Source organism: Pocillopora verrucosa, chromosome 9 (assembly GCF_036669915.1).
Source record: "Pocillopora verrucosa isolate sample1 chromosome 9, ASM3666991v2, whole genome shotgun sequence".
Taxonomy (NCBI): Eukaryota; Metazoa; Cnidaria; class Anthozoa; order Scleractinia; family Pocilloporidae; genus Pocillopora; species Pocillopora verrucosa.
Genome location: NC_089320.1, coordinates 3,518,601 through 3,532,040, shown reverse-complemented (window position 1 = coordinate 3,532,040; position 13,440 = coordinate 3,518,601). Strand labels below are relative to the sequence as shown.

General features: G+C 36.3%; 1 long non-coding RNA gene and 1 pseudogene across 1 annotated transcript; one reads left to right on the top strand and one right to left on the bottom strand.

Moving 5' to 3' along the window:
* Positions 1–73: 73 nt before the first annotated feature.
* On the bottom strand, positions 74–3,979 carry LOC131795560 (E3 ubiquitin-protein ligase MARCHF3-like; annotated as a pseudogene).
* A 7,431-nt stretch (positions 3,980–11,410) lies between these two features.
* Positions 11,411–12,590, top strand: LOC136283368 (uncharacterized). Its single transcript, XR_010718725.1, has 3 exons — positions 11,411–11,521; positions 12,108–12,164; positions 12,519–12,590. It is a non-coding gene; the product is annotated as an uncharacterized lncRNA (long non-coding RNA).
* Positions 12,591–13,440: the final 850 nt, after the last annotated feature.

The window sequence follows — 13,440 nt, the reverse complement described above, 5'->3', positions numbered from 1 at the left end:
CATATCAATATTAACTAGATAGGTAATGAGAATTTAGAAAAATGTAAATTTGGAGATAAAAAGTTGATCCAAACCTAAATTCTCTGCACTAACATCATAAGAATTGTATGGTTGACTTTAAACCCTTTACCCTGAACACTAATATGCATATTCTCCATACTGTTCTCTGTACATTCCCTAAGGTGCTGGTGAGGAGAATTTGTTTCATTATCCAGAGCTTCTCATGACCTTAATATGTCATTTGGGGGTGATATTGTAAGGAGAAATTAGATGCTAGTCACTCTTAGGGGTAAAGGATTAAGGAGAATTACAAATTTGATCTGGGAGTTAAAGGTTAAGTTAACACACAATTGAAAATTGCTTGACCCTATTTTAATCAAGTTTCTCTTACAAGTTAACAAATATTCAATACCGTGTACATGTACATGTGAATCTGTCACTTACAATTTTCACGACTTTCAAACTTAATACCTATAATACAATATATTAATTAACTATATTAATTTGAATAACAGGGCTTTCATACCCATTTCTAAGAAGTAGTTGCAGTTTTACATTGGGTAACTGGTTGTTTCACCTACAATTTTTTTTTTAACAACCAGTTCCCTAACATCTAAGGTTGTTGCACCAACATCAAAGGGAACTTTGCTTAAGTCCATCAGTCGTTTTGCTAACATATTACAAAATGTTTGACAATTTCATTGACAGAACCTGATCAACTTCTAATCAACTGAAGAGTTGAAGCAACCTAAGATGTTGGTGAACTGGTTATTAGCAAAGCAACTTGTGCACAAAAGGACTGCAGTTCAAACTATATGAGGAATTTGTATAGTCCTTCCACTGATTCTTTCTCCCGGCTGCATCGCTGTGGAGCAGTCTGCCCATTACCGACCACAATAGACCACTCCTGATTAAGTGCGCACCATTTCCGCCAATAAAAAGACATTTTGTCCACCAGCAGTAAAGAAGAGCAGCATCAAGAATGATCCCAAATCCATTCACTACGTAGAATATCACACAAGCTGTTGAAGTGCAAAGTTCAGAAGCACTCACAGATATGGAGAACACATTCAGGAAAAGTCCCACAACAAATACAGTGAACCAGATTATTGGTGTTGGCTTATCTTCTGGTCTGCGCCACTAAGGTTAAGAAGAGAAACCAAAGTTAGCCTTGAAACAATGGAACTAGAAGTGAAAATGCTAAATTACTTTGGACTAGACAGTGCATATATCAGCAACAACTGTTTTCTGAGGCTTTTATCCCTTGACTTTCCAGGATCTCATTGCTAATTCTTCCCTCCAGCTACATTTCTCTCTACATAAGTTTTGAGAATTGATTTGATGTTAGAACAAGATAAAAAACTGAGAGGTATTTTCATTATCTATTTGCTGGATAATGCATAGATATGAAAAGGAGAAGTTACACATTAATCACTTCTAGGAAGCAAAGGGTTACGGACATACACATCTGAAATTAGTTGTAAGGAATTCTTTGTCTTGTGCCACACAAATTGGGTTTAGAAAGAGTATGAGGATACTCTCGCGCCAAACAAATTGGGTTTAGAAAGAGTATGAGGATACTCTCGCGCCAAACAAATGGGTTTAGAAAGAGTATGAGGATACTCTCGCGCCAAACAATTGGGTTTAGAAAGAGTATGAGGATACTCTCGCGCCAAACAAATTGGGTTTAGAAAGAGTATGAGGATACTCTCGTGCCAAACAAATTGGGTTTAGAAAGAGTATGAGGATACTCTCGTGCCAAACAAATTGGGTTTAGAAAGAGTATGAGGATACTCTCATGCCAAACAAATTGGGTTTAGAAAGAGTATGAGGATACTCTTGCGCCAAACAAATTGGGTTTAGAAAGAGTCTGAGGATACTCTCATGCCAAACAAATTGGGTTTAGAAAGAGTATGAGGATACTCTCATGCCAAACAAATTGGAATTAGAAAGAGTATGAGGATACTCTCGTGCCAAACAAATTGGGTTTAGAAAGAGTATGAGGATACTCTCGCGCCAAACAAATTGGGTTTAGAAAGAGTATGAGGATACTCTCGCACCAAACAAATTGGGTTTAGAAAGAGTATGAGGATACTCTCGCGCCAAACAAATTGGGTTTAGAAAGAGTATGAGGATATGGCTCTAAGTTTGGTTTTAAAGAAATTCAATAGTGTTAGTGGCTCACTGTCATGCTTCCCCTATTTTATTCAGTAAAGAAAGAAAATCCTAATTCTATCAAGCTCCGTTGTTTGCTCTATTTCCAAACAAGCATATAGGAAAAGAGAAGAACAACAGTTCAAAGAGTACTGGGAAGGGGAGGAAAGAGTAGAAGAGCAAGGGGGGAGGGGTATAGCAAAGATAACAATGGTGGTGACGATGATGAAGACGATGATAATGGCAGTAATGATGATGATAGCAACTAAAAGGATGATGATTCTGACAATGAAAAACAAAAATGTTAAGGATGGTAAAATAAAGATTGGCAGTATTGATAGCCTCGACAGCAAAAGGCTTGAAATCAAAAATTACCTCAGCATACGGCTTTCACTTTTTATTGATATCCACTTTATGCCGGCACAATTCACAGGTGTTCTTCACTTCTTTTTTAAACCATGTCAACAGACATGATGCATGCACATGTTTTGTGAGACTGAACAGTAGCATGGAGTTATGAGGGGTTCTTCCCTGAAGAATGGCAAATACGGCAGATGCTCTGCGACTCAGACAGATCAGAATTTTCCTGATCGGTTATTTTGCCTTGTATAATATTGACTAAATGCTTCTGCTGAAGGTCTTTCATCATGTTGTAGACTCTCTGTTGTCGTTGCTGTCTTCCAGCAAGGGAATTCTGAGGCACATGGTAAAGAGAGAAATTAAAGCTTATTATTCTCTGTACAACATTGAAAGGTGAAAGGTCTGGTCTACACAAAAGAGGAAACAAAATTGGAGCCAGCATCCGTCCTGGTTTAAAATTTCTTCTGAGAAAAACCTCCACTCCTTGGAAGCTTACACCTTCTGCACTTTAGAAACTCTTTCTGACAGCAAATTTACATTTTATTTATCAGTTAAGTTCATATAAAACCAAAATGATCAAATGTTAATCCACAGTTGCTAATCATATCAACAATATAACAAAGGACCTTCACTGTGAAGTGGATAACTACAGTCAAACTTGTATTAAACAGTCACCCAAACAGGGCAATGGCGAGGTGGGACTGGCTTTACCCTTTAACTCCCATGAGTGACCAAGATATGAATTTCTCACTTATCAATATCAATACAATATCAAGGCCAGAACCAAGTAGGTGAGAATAAAAGAAAAACTATCAGTTAGGGGATTATACAGTTAGATCCAATACCAAAATTCTCCCAACTGACATTACAATAACTCTTTGTCATGACAGTAAGGAGCATTAGTAAATGAGATCTTGGGAGTTAATAGGTTAATACAGGTGACTGTTTATTAAATAATACAGGTGCCACAGGACAGGAGTATAGTAAACAACATGATAAACATTGTGAAATTTTTATGCACATTTAATTCAAAAATAGCTAAAAAATACTATAGGGGCCCAACATTGATTCTGGGAGATCAAATGTGGATAAAAATTTATCTGAAAGATTATTCTTGGTCTTATTTTAGTGGTTCCACTTTAAGTGACCTTCCAATGTACAGGCTGGAAAAATGATACAAACAGGCAGTTGGCACTTAGTTAATAGAGGTGCAAAATTACTGTAAACTACTAGGATAAAACTTGCTCAACAACCAGGGTGATCTGCTTAATTTAATTTAGCAGTACTGCTTATACAGTCTCAACTGTTTTCTACCTGGTGGCCATCATTGAGCATGGGAGGAGGATGCTCCAGGAAATTAAAGAATGACCAAATGGGGCAACAACTTTTACTTTGGCAGCACGGAAGCAAGATGTAGATGTCTCCATCGTCTGGATGTTCCAGTAGTCACTTCCACTGCTGCCATGGTAATAAGTTAAAAAAATCCTCTAAGGGTTCATGCACTGCATCAGGAAAAAACCAAAACAAAAAAACAAGATTATTTGGTGAAACTAGGAAATCCTACAAATTAAAGTTCAAACACCCTCTGACTCAAACTTGGCTAGCTCAAGCAACTCCCTGTTAACTTGAACTAACTCTACTTGTCCTTGACCTCCAAATTGTACTTTCAATTGATAATGTGAACTTAAACTAAAACATTGGTCTATAAAACATCAAAGAAGTCAAGAGCGATAAAAAAAAATTACTTGACATGTACCAACCCTTTATCACCATTGATACAAACATCAATAACATCTACGTAAATCCAATACATTTTAGCTAGACGTCCTGAAACCTAAACATTCCCATCGAAAAGTTCTACCTTCAAAAACAAACGTTAATCTACAAAAATGACTATTGGATTGTGCCCTAAAGAATGGTAATAATTGTTATAAACAGGTTATAAACCACAATTATTGAATTTCAACACAATCCAGATAATGTCAAAATGCCATTGACTCAAAACCATCTCTCATTTCCCGTCAGAGTTTTGACGGTTAGCATGGATCTAGTGACTTATTACTATGTTTGTCTCTTCTAGGGTTTGCTGGCATTTGCTGGAACTTAATGGTCACTTGCTCAATAAATCATTGACCCTTAACGCTTAAACTTCTGAGATCCCCAATTAACAATTTTACGCTACTTGCTGATACACTAAAATATTTCCTTGTAAAATGAGAGGGAAGGATTTGGTATGATAATTATTATGATGACCCCATAATAATTGTGATAAAAGTCACATAGTGATAAGCCACTGTCTGTTCTCTAAAAACAAATGGGAATCATTAGGGAGCAATTACATTTACAAGTTGATGACATGTCTGGGAAGTAATAAGTTGAATTCTTAAATAAGAAGTAATTTATGCATCTTTTAAATCAATTTTGTGGCATGAAATCAAGCACTTTCTCATATCATTGCGCATAAATAAACTGTCAGCATTAAATTTGGCCAAGGAGAACAGGAAACAGAGAGGCAGGTGTGGATTATCAAGGAGCAGACAATCAAAGTTTGACTGTACATGTACAGTTGGCAGATACCTTGGATGAGGAAATTGTTATTGAGAAGGTTATTAACCTTTTTGCCTCACTGATTGAAAATGTTAGAGAGTGTTATATTCATTAAAGATAGTTCCATTTTAAATGAAAATCACAGACGACAACCAGTTACCAATTACATGAGGATCAGCCTGCCTGTCTCAAAAGATTAAGGATTCTGATTATTAAGTTTACATTAAGAAACATCAACTTCAAAAGAAATTAAAGAAACTGATGAGCAATTGGCATACACATTTGCATTACAATCTCAATTTTATTGATAAAATAGGCCGAGTGCAGTTATCAAGGAAACTATATGTCAATTTGGGAAAAGGTATGAGCTGACGGAAATATCACAAACAAAATATGTCTTTAAAGGAACTTTTTTCCCAAGACCTTTTAATTGTACGGGTCCATAATGCACATTTTCTCTTACTCTCTATTCTGTTATTAGAGGGAAAAATGTGGGTAATCGAAAAGTTTATTATGTAAAAATTATTTCTTACATGAGATGAAGAAAAGTGTAGAGATTCCTCAATATGCGTGGAATGATCGTTTGTTTTTACAAATAGATTTTATATTTACAAGCACAGAGATCCAATTAAGGAAATAAAACCAACCAGCTTTTGTGAGTGAGCTTATAGAGACAAAAGCCTATTCAATGCTCACTTGCATGTCTTCGTTTAACACTTTCGAATTTTAAATGAGGACCGAAACAACTTTCTTGGAAGTTTTATTCATCATATAGGGACGTAAATGAGTTGAATACTGAACATATATTTAACATACCAATGATCAGATATTAAACTTCCACGAGACCACATCAATATTTCCAAAATGCAGGGACGTGGGTTTAAATTAAATACAATAACCGTGCGTAGGTCTTCCTCTGAACTGACTTGGCTGGAAATTAAAAACTTTTAACATTGGACTATGATAAAATATGAATTACAAACTAAAGGAAAATCTATTTTGCTTACAGTCTATCAAAATGAGGAGAGGGTGAAGTCATTTCTGGGAGGCGAAACGATCTGGTATTTCACAAACGATTGATCGCAGCTACGCAGAAGGAAAAAAAAGAACTTCCTGAAGAGGGAACAATGAGAGCAATAGATAGAAAGTGTTAATAAAATCCTCCGCTTTTCGCTCATTTCTGAATTAAAAATTACCTCTTATTACTTAAAAGATCTTTAAAAAACAGTAGGTAGAAAAGTGAAGCTTTAAGACTTCAAATCGACGGACAAAAATTGGAGAAAAACTGTCGCGGGATAATCTTGCTGAAATGTAAATAGGCATGTAAGGAGGCACGAATTTGCCAGATGCAATTTCAAAGGAAGAGATGAGTAAAATATTTTAATAAAAAGAATCTAAAATTTAGTGCTTACCTTCTAACTACACCATTAGGAACTGTTCGTAAAGAAGACTGGACTTACAAGGAACAAATATTTACGCAGCATTATCTTGCCTCTGCCAAGCCGGGCCCGAAGCTTACAACTTTGTTCTGACTTAGTACCCAGCCTTAAAAACGGTCAACAAAGACAGGAAAGGAACAAGCTGGGTGATGTAAGAATGGATTTGTGCGATACTCGAAGCTCATAGTTTTTGCCTTTATGAAATGAAGCCATTTTAAATATAACAAAACAAATATTTAGTGTCTTAAAATCATACTCACAGCAAGTACCTTTTAGAAATCATGAAAAATCCTAACGGAAGATTTACTCGTCTGTTTGTCTTGGCGGAAATGATCGGAGTACCGGTCGCAGCATTCGTTTCCAGGATACTGTCGACTTGAACAGATCGCAAGTTGTAGAACAGGTGTAGTATACGACGGAGACGAAATGGCGAGGGGGCAAATAGACTGAAAACCGATACGTTGAGGTTTCTCGGTGAACAAACGAGAGTAAACGAGAATCGTTGATCTGAGTGCCTCTCTTTGAAAGTGGGGAAAAAGCGCTTGTTGATTGCTGATGGAAGACCAAGAGAGGACTGTCGCCATTCAATTCCCCTGATCGGTCTCAGGAGCTGGTAAGTGAGGGATTTCTCCTAAATTTACAGGATACAATTCGCCTAAATTTACAAGCTACAATTTTGCATCATAGTTAGAAATGATGGAATCCATATGGTTGGCAATTCAATGTGCCAGCACACTCTGAAGCCAAATATGATGCTGACTTCTGAGGTCTTTCCCTTGCACGCCGGAAAAGACATAAAGGAACGAGAAAATAGTTGTCAAAAGCGTGTTTAATATGGACGGCTTAGGACTTAAAGTCTCTATAGTCTTTGTCTGAACGGAACACACTTAAACTGAAAAAAAAAGGAGGTTTGCACAGATCATGGACGAAAAAACTATCTGGATCTTTGTACTCGCCTCAATTTATTCTCCATGGTTTGAACAAAAAAGTCCCCCTCCCCCTCCCCCATGTCTCCAGGTTGGAAAAGAGGAGGGGGAGAGGAGGGGTCTGGTGTTTTCCAGAGGGCTGATACCGCATCAGTTTCCAGCTACTAAGGACAATGGTAGTGATGGCCAGTTTTAGAAACAAATTTTTTTGTAAATTGGGTTAATGGTTGAAAACCCTTTGTTTACGTGCTATCTTAAAGTTTGTTTTGAGAAGAGTGACTCCATACTCGTATAAGCATCTTTTGTATAACACACTTTGATTTGTTTTTATCATGTTTATTTCTTCTTTTGTATAACTGAAAAAGTATGAGGTAGTCATTTTGAAAGTTAGCACCCCTGCTATAATCACCAGGATGAGAACCATCTAGTCACAATAAAGTGTCTAACAATCAAAACCAATGAAAAGTAATATCAACAGCTACAACATCAGAACACGAAGGTTAACATCATCGATTAACCTATAAGAACTCAAAATGAAAACCAGGACCCAGCTTGAGGCATTGGGGACGACGTTAGTGAACAAGTTGGAGTGGTTGTAGTGCAAATTTTATTGGGTTAGAGATTGGTACAAGTTTTCTGCACTACGCACAGAACAAGTGAGTAAAGCAAAACCAAAGCAAGTCGAGACCACTTGCTATTAGAAATTGCTCGAGATCAGTCCAATTTGGGTATTTTGAGTAAGAGGCTGAATAGAATTTCCTCTATTAGATGGAGCTTAATGCTGGAAGGACATATGCAAGCAGGATCAAAACTTCCAAGGGAACGGACTATGAGGGGATCGATAGCATTAGAGTTAACCCGTCAACCCTTTAATCCCTAAGAGTGAAGGTATGTAATTTCTCCTAACAAATATCGAGATCCACTGAATCACACTTTAATGTCACGAGAATTAAAGAAATGATCACCAAACTAAAGAAACTCTTGATTGTTAGATATTACGAATTCTCCTTTTCAGCACCATAGTAAATTTACAGAGAAACAGTATGGAGAATACATGTATGAATACTGATGTTAGGAGTAAAGGGTTAACTCCCAAGATCTAGCTATAAATTATTAACACTGTCTGTAAAAAATTTCTTCTAATTTGAGTTCTAAGAATTTGGTATAATCAATGCCCATCCTTGAATAACAGTGTTTTTTCTTCTTATCAAATTTTTTGCTTTAAAACAGGTTTTTAAGCCCTCGTTCATTAAAGCAAGTATCAGGAGTATTATTATTTAGTGGCAAATAAATTTTTTTCTTAATTGCTTTTGAATGAACATCCTATTGTTTTTAAAGACGTTGTACAGGCCAATGGAGGTTAATGTACACAAATATAAAATAATGGCAACTAGACTGAGCAAGTACTGTCTCAAAACCTGAAAGGGAGTGCCCTTTAACTCCCATGAGTGAACAAGACAGAATTTCCTCATTCCCTATCAATACAATAATCAACCACGATAAGTAATGAGAATTAAGAAAAAAGATTAATTTGGGGATAATTAATTGATCCAATATTAAATTCTCTCGAACTAACTTGTGTAAGAATTGTATGGTCTGACAGTGAGGAGAATTAGAAACTTGGTAGGGAAGTTAAAGGGGTAACTGAAATTTATAAATTCATCAATATCCCTGTCTGTTACTGCAAAAATTATTCAATTCAATTTACATTTCAACTGATAAATGAATCTGTCACTTATTTATTAGACTGTCTGAGACTTAATTTTTCCGTTACAGAGCCTAGATTATGTGGTCTGCCTACCAAAAAAAAAACAAGACATTTTCAAGAATGCTTGCATCCAGAGATAAAAGGGTAAAAATATTGTTGAATACTTCTGAATTAAAAGCCTGAACGCGCCGTGTTACTTTTTCCAAGTGTTTGTAATGTTGAGTTAATGCAGTGTTAGTAACAATTGAGATTTTTTTTCTCAGTGAATACATGTAATAACAAATTGAAATTGCATTATTATAGCATGAGTATCAGCTAATAGCAAAAAGGGGTTGGTCATTGATTGGTATTGATACCATCAGTCAGTAAATATACAGAAGACACCATTTGCTAAATTAGGTGAGGGCTGTCGCGACAATCTGGTTTTAAGAATGCCTAAACAAACACTTAATTGATTTCATGTCTCTAGAATTTCTTCTCTCTCCCTGCAACCTTTTAGATGGTCAATCCTAGACCTGTGGTAGTTCAAGATAATTTACAACCCCATTAATGAGAAGAGGAGGGCAACAGGTTAATATATTCTAAGGTATATTCCCTTGTCCTTCAATGGAACATGTCTTGAGCCCTTATTGCAAGACACTTTAGATTTAGTGAGGAACACAATAGTATAAGTATTTGTTCCCATCTCTTTTTCATCTCTCATTTTCTATCTCCTATTTTCATTTTTTTTACATTTTCCAATTTCCAATCTTAGATCTCCAATATCTAATCTCTAATCTCCAATCTCCAATCTCCCCATCTGCCCATCTCCTACCTCCCATATTTCTATTTCCCATATCCCATTTTGCATGTTTCCCATCAACAAATCTCTCATTTCACATTGCTGGCACTTTCTATACCCCTCCCATCCTTATTCTCATTGGTCACCATTCCCTCTGACCTCTCCACTGTTATGTGTAGATATAAACACCACAGCTTTTAATCAAATTTTTCTTATTTCTTATGGTAAATCAGTCACTTTTGGGGCAAGCGGTAGTCAGATGGTTGGTGACAGGTGCTATTGGGATCTTGACATGCGCTTGGGAAGAGTAGCAAAGCCCTAGAAAAGTTTTAAATAATGTCGATGCATCACTCAGGAAAAAACTATAAAAGAGGGAAGAATTTCCTGAATGAACTTTTCCATTTATTAAAGTCAGTATATAAAATGGTAAAAGCAATTGCCATTGATGATGTGCAAAAAAGAAAAAAACAAAAAAAGAAAGAGAAACAAAAAGACAAAACTATCAAACTGAGAATGATTAATTTGATAAATGGTGTGGGATATGGAAGAAAAGCCCAGGACTAAAACACTAAACTCCCCTGTGCTGGACTCTAGGTCAAGAGGTCTGGATTCAAGTTCTGGCTAGACATGTTCAGAAATGCATGGCAAATTTTGTCAAAATTGTTGAATCGGTCAAGCCTAAGTTTGCTTAGACAAATTTGACCAATATTGGTCAAAAGGATCAATTTAGCCAAGCTGATTTCGCTTTGACAAATTTGACTGATTGAAGGTACCAAAAAATCATTCAAATCCATGAAAATTCTATCAGCCTAGTGCAATTTCATCAATCTGCCATTTTTGTACTATCCATTAATTTTTTGTTCCAATTTTTTTGTAGGTGGCTGTTTTTATTGACTATTTGTGATGCGCTTTTGACAACGTGGAAATTGCATACTATTGACCACATGTATCTTTTTTTACTTTGTATACGCCTATGTTATTTAACAGTCTAAAAACCATCTTTTGGTGTAGCATCAGGGCGTTTAGCGGCCAACAGATTTGCTAAAAAATAAGTAAACAGATGAAGTTAATTTTATAATTAAAAAAATTTTATAGATAATATTTAAAAAGGCAGAGAAGTACAAGAAAAGAGAGATGTTGGCTGAGGAGTTTTGTGTCAATAGGGTCACAAACTGTCCTGGTTCTCAACTCCACATGCATGAAGCAAACTCCAAAATTCCTAACTTAGTAACTCAATATACATGTATGAACTTGATGTTTACATTAGTAAACAGAATTGCTTTTTGTAAGTAGAAAGTTGGTAAATTTTGAACTTTACTCTCAACTGTTTGAAATCTAATGTTAGTAGCACTTTATGGATGTAAGTTAAGATTTAAGCTAAGGTATACATATTCATTGGCATTTCATCATGAGTGGATTTGAAGTATTAATAGAGAGTGCAGTGGATTTACCTTTGATGATGATTCTTGACGTTGTTCCTCACTATTGTTTGGAAATCAGCCCTTAAGGAGTGCACTGCTTCTGGTTGCTTAGCTGTTACTCTACTAATATTGATGGCTTCAATGGAGTATTTTGTCTTATAGCTGGGATTCTGTGTGTTATTGAGGTAAGGAATCAACAAAAGTACATGTGCTTTTCTAATTTGGTATATCATAAACGTGATGTGTGTGCATGATTCTGTTTGGCTGTGAGAGACAATAGATGTTTTTTGACAGTTTCAGACAACAGATTCAGTCAACTTTTAGGTGAGGTGGTATAGCCATTAGCCAGTAGTTGTAAGTGAGACTTTCTTATTGCTCCAGACTACACTGCCCCTCTCCACCCACTAGAATAAATAGGTATGGGAAAACTGTCAGGGAAGGACTCAGGGAAGTTTGACAACTGCTAGCTAGGTGGGGGTGGGGAATCAGGTAAGATTGATAACAGGGCTTCCACAGCACCTCTCTCCTACAAGGAGTGTAAATGGGTACCATTGAATTGTCAGGGAAGCTTAATAAACTGCTGATGCATGGATATTACTGATGGACACGCATCCTACTAGCAGGATGAGAGAATAATAGAGAATCATGTCTTTAACTTCGTAATCCTTTACAGTTGTTTAACCCTTACACCTAACATCAGTATCCAATTCTCCATACTCTTTCTTCCATTTATTTATTAGATGTGATGAATCAATTTGATCTCATTTTTAGCCAGTAGCAGCTGGGAGTGGAATTCCAGAAATCAAGTGTTACTTAAATGGAGTGCAGGTTGTTTACCCTTTACATAAAACATCAGCATGCATATTCTCCATACTGCTCTTTACACATGTCTTAAGGTGCTGACAAGGAGAATTTGTTCACCAATCAAGAGCTTCTTTCATTGGTGATCATTTCCTTTATTCTCATGACCTTAATGTGTGATCCAGGGATGATATTGTAAGGAGAAATTGATGCTAGTCAACCTTAGGGTTCCACATTTATTCAAGCTTTTGTAGGAGCATGTTCAACTTGTCTATCTTTCTACAAAAAATCTGGTTTAGGGCTCTGATCTCATATCCCCCCTCTTCCCAACCCTGCCTAAAATTTGCCTCTTTCAGATGTTTCTTTTTCTTGACATTGTAGGTTCCTCATGTAGTGCGGCTCAAAACTCTTGTTTGTAAGGCAGTTGGTGTGCTGTTTAGTGTTGCTGGAGGTAAGTTGCAGATTTTGACACATCCTCTTAGGTTGAGAAGAATTAAACAGTTCCAGGCCCAGCCTGGATTGTGAACAATCACACAATGAAGGTTGTTGAAAGTGTTTCCTTTCTCTAAGTGTGATAGTTTTATTTGATAAGTTTTCTTATCTACATAATTATATATACTTACCATATATAATTAATCAGTTTAGTGCTGCGGAATGCTAATTAAGCTATGGACCTTAAGAGTAGGCAATCATTTTAGGCAGGCACTTATCTGCAGCTCTAGTAGGTACTTTTTTAATTTTCACCTTTTTTCAGCAAGAAGTAAGTTTATTTTAGAAAAAAAAAACAAAAAAAAAACAAAAGCAAAAACAAAAACAAAAGAAAGACTTAAAACAAAATGTGAAAATCTAGAATAGACAGTGAAGTAAAAGTTTTTTACCAATGGAAGAAACAACTTGCACCCTGAAACTTTTTTGGGAGGGGGGGGGGAGAAAGGGGGGGGGGAGGGAAAGAAAGGGGGGGGGGAGAAAGGGGGCAGGGAAAGGGGGAGGGGGGGATGTTTTATCTCTCTTTCGTTAGTGGGCTATCAAAATGTAGAAAATAGAATTATAATACTTTTTACAGGATGAGAAGGAATTATTAAAAAACTGTAGGGATAAATGCCCAAAAGGAAAATGCACCAATGGGACACAAAGATCCATGCAAGGTGCCTATACATAGGAAAAGAGGTTTTATAAATATACAGATATAAAGATATTAAAAAAGTTAAGGAATAAAAAAAAAAAAAAAAATGATCCAACATGAGCAATCTGTGAGATGGACAACAAACAAACACTGGTCCAGGTCAAAAACTGATTTAAAATG